Below are 8,862 nucleotides of genomic sequence, written 5' to 3'. Positions count from 1 at the left end.
GGCCTGGAAGTCAGACAGACCTGAGTTGGATGCCTGCCCTCACTACTTGCTGCTGTGATTATGACAGTGTTTTTTGCTAGTACTGGGGTCAGAGGGAACCGCCTTGCAGTCAAAGCCAGAAGACTGAGGTGACACCTCCATCCAGCTCTTTTACCTGGGAAACCCCCCATCCCCAAGCCATAACCTTTTTCTTTAAATTACCTTAATTCTATTTTTTCTCCATTATTTTCTCACACCCCTCTGTCCTCCTCTGATCAGGGGCACTCAGGGAACCAAGAGGAGAGTAGCACCCCCTCTTGTGGAAAATTATCTCCTCTGCACATCCAATCACCATAAACCCTCCCCACCAACCCCCTGCACACGTGGCTTCTCACTTCTTGGCCTTTGTGTATGCTGTTCTCTTTGTATAGAATACCTTTCTCCCTTCCTTTGTCCAGCCAACTTCTACTCAGCTTCTTAACCAACATATCACCTCTTTCAGGAAGCCTTCCCTGACTGTCCTCCACCATGTTGTCCCTGGGCTTTCCTTGAGCACAGCCTGGACCACATTGTCTTGTACTGGAGTTTCTTGAGGGCTTGAGGGCCAGGACTGCCCCGATGCTTCTTATCCCCAGAATCACCACAACACAGGGCTGGGCACAGAGCAACTGGTGTGTGCAGAGTGGGCTTCTGTCATCGGGATGAGGCCAGGGAAAAAGACTCAGCCTGTCCAATTCCTTCATCACTGCTCTTTGGTCTTCTGGGCCCTGGAGCTGGGTACCTCTCTACGCCCGGTCCTGACCCTCAGAGGGTCCTCATGGACTGAGGGGCCTTAACCCAGGGCCAAGCCTCCCTCCTGCTCCGACCTGACCCCCACTGTTGTCTCCAGCTAAGACCCTTCCTGATGACATAGGCCTCCAGTTCTTTCCCTACATCTTTACCTGGACACACGGAGTCCTCGGCCCGCTGCTCTCCTCATCTGTGAAGTTTATCTGGAAGTCCAGACTTATATCCTGCCCACCCTCTGCATTTGGGCTGAGGTCTCCAAGGTAAATATTTGTGGCTATTGGTGAACCACAGTCCTGGCCGGAGTCAGCCTTGGGACTCCAGCTTCCTGTGGTTTGGGGAAAGGAGGATCTGGCTGACCTGAGGGGTGGGTGGGGCACTGGGCACGTGGCAGGGAGCTGGACCAGGCTCATTGCGGCCTGCGCAAGGGGCTCCCTGCCTCCTGGGCAGCCACTCCCATGGGGACAATGCTGAGAACTGGAGCAGTGATAGCGTATTAAGCACCAGGTGTCACTCCAGTGTTATCAGTGGAGTCTTAATCCCACCAGAGTCAGTGCTGTTACCCTGTTTTTACCATGGAGGCGCCAGCAAACAGCAGAGCAATGATTCAAAACCTATCTAAGGACGTCCCCGTGGCCTGGCAGACACAGGGGGTCCTGGGACAGACGGAATTTGAGTCCTGGCTCCACTATCTCCACACTGTGTGACCCGGGGCACATTCCCTAACCTCTCTGAGTCTCAGTTTCTCATCTGTGAAATGGGGATAATGGTAGCACCTCCCTCACAGGCTGCTGAGAGCATGCACTGAGGTGTGTGCTCACCCAGGACTTAGCACGTGCTCTTAGTCATTCATTCTGCAGCAATTAACACTGACTTGGCCTTGCCTGTGCCTCCAGGAATCTCAGGGATTATTTGTGGAAAGAATGAATAATGACCGTGAACCGAGGGGACAAACGAATAGGCCCATGGGACCCCTCTCACCCGCTGCCTAGGTGCAGAACTTGGCTCCCTTAACCTGCACAGTCACCCAGAGTGGGGTGTCAGCAGCCTTGAAATTCCCCCGTGTATCTGAGGCCCAGAGAGGTGAGTGACTTGCTCAAGGTCCATGCCTCAGGGTTCCAGAGCTGGGATTGAGTTTATCGTCCAGCCCAGACCAAGAGCTCTTCACTGCACTGTCCTCCCCCAGGGACTCCAGGTTGGTATCAGGGAGGAGGACCCAAACAGGGCCTTTTGGCATAATCTGGAATTATCCTTGCTGCCTGACTTCAGTCTAGAAGCTGGGATTGTGGTTCAGAGCCAGGTGGGCCCTTGCTGAGTCCTGTCTCATGTGCAGGGGGATAAGAGGGGACAGTGAGGGGCACGGGGCCATCCAGTGCACGGCCAGGCGCTGGCCGCCCCCCTCTCCTGGAGCTGTCAGAAGGAATAAGGCAAGAGCGCAGGCCGTCCTGCCACTTGAAATGCTTCTGGAGCCAGAGTCCTGCTGGAGGGACCCTGCCAGTCCTTGAGTACATCTCCAGAGAGGTAAGCGCCTTCTCCTGGGCCTTCAGCTGGTTATGCTGCCGCCCATGGACAATGCACCTGTGTGGGAGGCCTGAGCCAGTGCCAGGGCCTGGGCCCGCAGTAGCTCCCGCTTCCCGCCTCTTGGATCTGACACGCTCGCTGGGGTCAGCAGGCCCGGTGCCCCCGCAGGCCCGGCGCCCCCGCAGGCCCCGCGCATTTGGGAACTGCGGGTCTGCACCGCCCTGCCCTCAGTGCTGCTCAACCCCCCAGCCCTGGGACTGCTCAGGGCCTCTTTGTCTCGGCCTCATCTGCTGTGTCCTCCTCCTGGAAGGCTTCACCCACCCCTCTGAAAACGCTCTCCTGCCCTGTCTGGGCAACAGGGCCCGGGAAGCGTCTGGAATCCAACAGACGTGGGTTGATCCCTGCTCTGGGCTTATCAGATGTGCGGCTGTGGGAAAACGGCTTCCTTGGGAGCTTCTTTTCCCTCAGTTGTAAAACGGGACTGTTTTCAGGGTCACAGAAGATAAACTGAAATGCTTGGAGTATCTGAGAATTTAGTAAATGGGAAATGCTGTTATCATGATTGAAGTATTAACATTACTGACCGTTAAGGCCCCGTTCAGAGGCAGTATCTGACCTGTGGAAGCTGCCTGACTGCTGCCCATTCGTGAGTGTCCTCACTAACGTCTATTCAACTCCAAAAACTCAAGTGTTGTCTGAGGCGCCACAGTTCTACGGATGCTATAAACCAAGGGGAGGGGCCAGACCACAGTGCAAGCTGGTGACCAAGAGCCACAGGCACAGCTCTTGGGTCCGTCTTGTGGGGGCTCCTGATCCAGATGGAGGTTACAAAAGGGTGAAGAGGGTAAAGGAGGAAGTTCTGTGAAGACATTTCTTAGGAGACAGCTGTGGTCCCTCCTCCCACTCTCTCAGCGAGGACAGCAGGGAATGTCTGTCCCTCACCGTGCAGGCCCGGGGGTCGGGGGAGGGTGACCCTGGAGCAGGGACATGCATTGGACTGGATTCTGTCTCCTGTCTGAGAGATACGGGCTGCTGAACTGAGTCACCGGGGCAGAGTGGCTTCTGCGAGGGAAAAATGACTGCTCTCTGCTAGGGGTCAAAGCACATGTGTGTGTGTGTGTGTTTATTAAAAGTATTCTTTCCAGCTAGAAAAAAGACTGGAAGGAAATGCACCAAAATGGTAACAATGCCTATTATTGATTGTATCATCAGAGGTGACCTTTACTATTTACTTCGTGTTTTGTTCAGCAAACAACCCCATGAAATGGCTTGAAGATGAGTAAATACAGGTTGGACAGAGAACAAAGGAGTGGAGGGAAGCTCATTCCTTTCCCAGAGCTGGGCCACAGCCCCCACCAAGTCAGGATTCCGGGGGAACACTGCCAGGGGACAAGGTTAATAGCTGAAATAAAAGCTTGGTCACGCTAGTCCTGGAACCACCAGGAAAAGGAAAAAAGAAATCTGTATTGAAAACTTGCAGGTATAATTCCTCTTTTGTGGGACAGAAATAGATTAGAGTAAAGGCAAACAATCCTGACTACACCAGACTCCTAGCTCTGGGAGGGGTGGGGGGACAAAGAACAGATCTGTCCTGTCACGGTTAAAGTGATAGAAAGGACAGGCATTGGGTCACAGGAGAGTCAATGTGGGCAGAGGGCTGAGCACTGAGATTTCCCTCCAATGCAGGAGCTTGCGATGAGGTGGCGGCCAGCTGGGCCCCGGTAAGTAAGTGCTCTAGCAAAGGGAAACCCAGACAGCGCGATTGTGCTGTGATGGCAGCGAGCCCGGGCCCAGCTGGGAGGTCTGTGACGGAGGCCGATGTGTGGCACACAGGCAGAGGGTGTCAGATGGTAGAGCAGGAAGCTTGGTCCACACCCGTCTTGAAGGTGACAGTTGCCAACAGCCTGGAGGAGGTGCACTGCCTGATTGGGGAGGGGGTTAGTTCAGAGAAGGTTTCATGGTGGCTTTTGGTCTGGGCTGATGAAAAGAGACTGACGTGGAGGGTTAGGAGAAGAAGGCTTTCCAGGTGGAGGGGCAAAGAAAGGAGGTAGGTTTTGGAAACAGTGAGTCTGGGGTGGGGACTTGTCTGTATAAGCAGATAGGTTAAGGGACCCCAGGAGAGAAAGAACCAGAAAGGCTTCCTTGACATAAGAGGGGCCATTGTGGCCATAGCCATTTTGTGATCTAAGCCTGGCCACAGTGCTTGTGCTGGACCAGGTCTCAATAATCAATGATTCTAAGGGAAGTGAGGGAATGGGAAGCCTCAGTTTGGGGGGGCTCAGGGCTTCAGCCTCATCTCCCCACAAATGGACATTCTCAGAGACAGACTCTCAGGGCTTGGCCCCACCCGACCCTACCCCTGTTCCCTAAGCTCAGGATGGTGATGGAAGCCTCAGCAGCAGCCCAGGTCAGGACCAAGAAGATGCCTACGCCTGGAGCTTGAGACTTTCCTGTGTGGGGGGGCTCGTGCAGTTTTAGGGCTCTGTCCCCAGTATTTCTCCCGACTCCTTCATTCTCTTTAATAACTCAGGTCTGTTGGGACAGTCAGATGCAGTCAGCAGTCAGTGGGCCAGTCAGCTAACTGGACTACACATACACCCTCTGTGTGCGGACACAGTTCTGGGTGCTTTGGACATAGCAGGGAGCAAACAGACTGCCCCCTGCCCTCCTGGGACATTCTCCTAGGGAGACAGAGAGTGAACCAGAAATGGACAAAGAAATGGATAAACACTGTCAGTGTTCAGTTGTCCTAGTCGCAAGGACAGAGGATGCTTACGGGATGCGGGAACGGTACCCACAGTGTCAGGAGAGTTTAAGCAGCTTTAGTCCCCTGGGAACTGGTTGCCCTCCTTCAACACCTCGCACACACACACACACACTCACACACCCCCTTGTGTAAATCTCTCCTCATTCGACTTTCACATTTCCCAAGTTTGGAACAGTTTAGGGGGCTAATGATGTATGAAAGGAGAGGCTGCCTGACGTATAGGACAGGGACAGCTCACTACCAGCCAGAATGAGCTTCCAGCCTGCACGTTCACTGCTATTCTCCTCGTTGCACAGATGCGGAAATGCAGGTACACACAGGTGGGGAGACTGGCTTAAGGTCACACGGCGACCGGGATAAGATGCCAGGAGTTGAACTCTGGTCTATCTGACTCCAAAACTTGTGCTCCTAATCTTCCAGCCGTCATCCCCACAAACCTGTTGTTTGGGTACCGCCTTCTTTGCGTGTCACAGCTGCAGTTACATTTTGCCGTATCTGCCAACCCCTAAGTTTTCTATTTACTCAACATGCATTTTGGTGAGTGGAATCACATTTGCAACTTAAATACACTTGATTTTCTACTTCTAACAGGAAGCTGTATAACACTCCCCAAAGTTAAAGAACAACCTTGTGACATACTTTTTCCAAAGTCACAGTGAAAACAAACAGAACACATTGTGGAGCTCTGGCTGGGGATGTCGCCGGCTCGAGGCACCCGGGGAGAACAGGCGTTGGAGATGTACCTGAATTCTGCTGAGCCTTTCGCCTACTCGAAGGACTGGGAAAAAGCATGAGGCGAATCATTATCTCCCAGTGATGGTGTCTGGGGCAGCTCTGCTGCTGGAAAACGCCGCGTCAAGCTACCTCTCATGCATCAAGAAAAGCTTGGAGCTCAAAGTGTGTGTGAGCCGGGTCACAAATCTCTTACCGTGTGGGCAGCTGTGGCCAGTGGCACCAGCTCCAAAACACGAACTGAATGAGTCCTCAAACCTTTTTGCACCTTTTCTGGACTCTAGAGCTCCCTGGATTATGAATGTCTTGCTCTGCTTATCTCGACTTCCTGGAGGCTGGGAGGGGAGCACGGGGACCCGTTGGCACCTCCCTCGAAGTCACCCCCTGGGAGGTTTCCGTGCTCAGTCACCCAGTCCCCTAGGAGAGGAGAAAGGGGAGTTAGTGGGCGGACCAGGAGACCCAACTGGAGGTGGGGGCATCGCAGGAACTCTTTTCCTTGTTCCGCTTTGTGTTGGGAGGGGACGTTCAGGACACCCTCTGGCCCCCACCCGCCTCTGCTTCTCTGCACTTTCAGTGTCCGCCGCTTTTGAGAGCGGCCATTCCAGGCTTTCACAGGGGGCCTCTCTTCTGAACTGTTTCCACTCATTTCTCACCTCCCGCTCACCTCCTGCGTCTTTCCAGAAATGGTGTTTCTGACTTCCCTCCTCTCCACCACCCGCTGCTGGCCTCACCTTAAGCCTCCTCATTTCTTACCTGGGGCAGTGGAAGCAGCCTCCTCACTGGCCTCCCTGAGTCTGGTCTGGTCCCCTCGAATTTCCCCTCTGCACTGTAGCCAGAGCCCTAATATTTTCTCAAGAAAGCTTTAAAATACAGAGCAGTTCGTATTACAGATAACACTAAATTTTACCACTGAAATTCTGCCCATTCATTATATTTGTGTGATGCATTGCAAGCTAAGTTGCAGATGTCAGTAGCCTTCCTATTAAGTACTTAGCACCCATATCCTAACCTAGAGTTCAACACTTGCTTGCAGTTGGACTTTGGCCCAGAGGAGGCCAAGGTGCACCTGTCTCTGGTCGTCTGGCATCTGGGTTCATCCAATACCAGCTCCTCCATGATGCCCACGTTCAACCCAACAAGATCAAAGTCGTGTGCCCATGAGAAAGCGGGTGCCACAACTGCCTTGGCCTCCCAAATTGGCTCCCTGGGTCTTCAGAAGCAGTGATGACAGTGATGACAGTCAGGATGGCCATCATTAAAAAGTCCATAAACAATAAATGCTGCAGAGGATGTGGAGAGAAGGGAACCCTCCTACACTGTTGGTGGGAATGTAGTTTGGTGCAGCCATTATGGAAAACAGTATGGAGATTCCTCAAAAACCTAAAAATAGACTTACCACATGATCCAGCAATCTCACTGCTCGGCATTAGAGAGAACTCTAATTTGAAAAGATATAAGTACCCCAGTGTTCATAGTAGCACTATTTCTAATAGCCAAAACATGGAAACAACTTAAATGTTCATCAACAGATGACTGGATAAAGAAGATGTGGTGTATATAAATATATATATATATATATACCACATACACATATATATACATATACATATATATATATACATACATGCATATAAATACATATACACACAGTGGAATACTACTCAGCCATAAAAAGAATAAAATAATGCCAGTTGCTGCAACATGGATGGACCTGGAGTTAGTCCTTCTAAGTGAAGTAAGCAAGCAAAAGAAAGAAAAATATCGTATGATATCACTTATATGTGGATTCTAAAATAAAGACCCAAATGAACTTATTTATAAAACAGATACAGACTCACAGATATAGAAAACAAACTTAATGGTTACCAGGAGAGGAAAGAAGTGGGACGGGATAAATTGGGAGTTTGAGATGTGGAGATACTTACCATTATATATAAAATAGATTAAAAACAGGTTTCTTCTGTATAGCACAGGGAACTATATTCAATATCTAGTAGTAACATACAATGAAAAATATGAAAATGTATATATGTGTGTATATATATGACTGAAACATTATGCTGTGCACCAGAAACTGACACATCGTACACTGACTATACTTCAATAAAAATGAAAAAAAAAAAAAGGTTAGTGATGACATCGCCAAGACAACTTGTGACTAGAAAGGTCTGCAGATTACAGTGGAACTGACCGTTCAGAACACACAGTCCCAGACTGAGAGGTACCTGATCATCACAGCCCTCAAGGAACTACACAGAGACAGAAAGGAGCAGAAATACATTAAGAGCAGAGGAAATGTCACTTTTGAGAAGACTATCAACACTGCCTGACAGATGCGGCCCCTATCTTTAGCCAGAGAACTCTCTGGAACCATTAAAGTGACCCTGGGGACTGCCCAGTCTGTGGGCTGCAATGGAAAAACGTTCAATATATAATGAAAAGCACAGATCTTAAGTGCCCACTTGCTGAGATTTGACAAATACATACATCTGTGTAACCCAAACCCCTTTCAAGATACAGAATTTCACCATCATCCAAAAAAGTTCTCTTATGCCCCTTTCCAGCCAGGTTTCCCCCAGACCTCTGTGGGGGGTGAGTTCTGATTTTTTCCCGCCGTAGGTTGGTTCATGGTTCATCTGTCCATGGTCTCCATGTTAATGAAGCATGCAGTGTGTACTCTGCTGCTTCTGGCTTCTTTCACTCAGCCTGCAGTGATCTTATTTACATAATAATTTATGTGCTTATTATCTGCTCCCCTCCCCCTGCCACTGGACGGGGAGTTCATGAGAACTGCAACTCAGTTGTGTCCCTTGTGCCTCCCCAGCACATCGCCACACTGCATGGCACACAGTAGGGGCTAAGTAAGTGCTGGCTGAAAGAGGAGCAAAGGATGCCAGCGCCTGCACTCTTTTAATAAAGTTTAAGAAAAATCAGGCATAAAAATGATACATAGATACCCTTAGATATTTGTGCATTTCATTCTGTATGAATTTTACCTTAACATTAAAAAACATAAACATGAACTTTAGTTAATGAAATGTAACCTGAGGTGTTTCAAGATAAAGTGAACTGCTACT

Source organism: Vicugna pacos, chromosome 19 (assembly GCF_048564905.1).
Source record: "Vicugna pacos chromosome 19, VicPac4, whole genome shotgun sequence".
Taxonomy (NCBI): Eukaryota; Metazoa; Chordata; class Mammalia; order Artiodactyla; family Camelidae; genus Vicugna; species Vicugna pacos.
Note: the sequence above shows the minus strand (reverse complement) of the source record.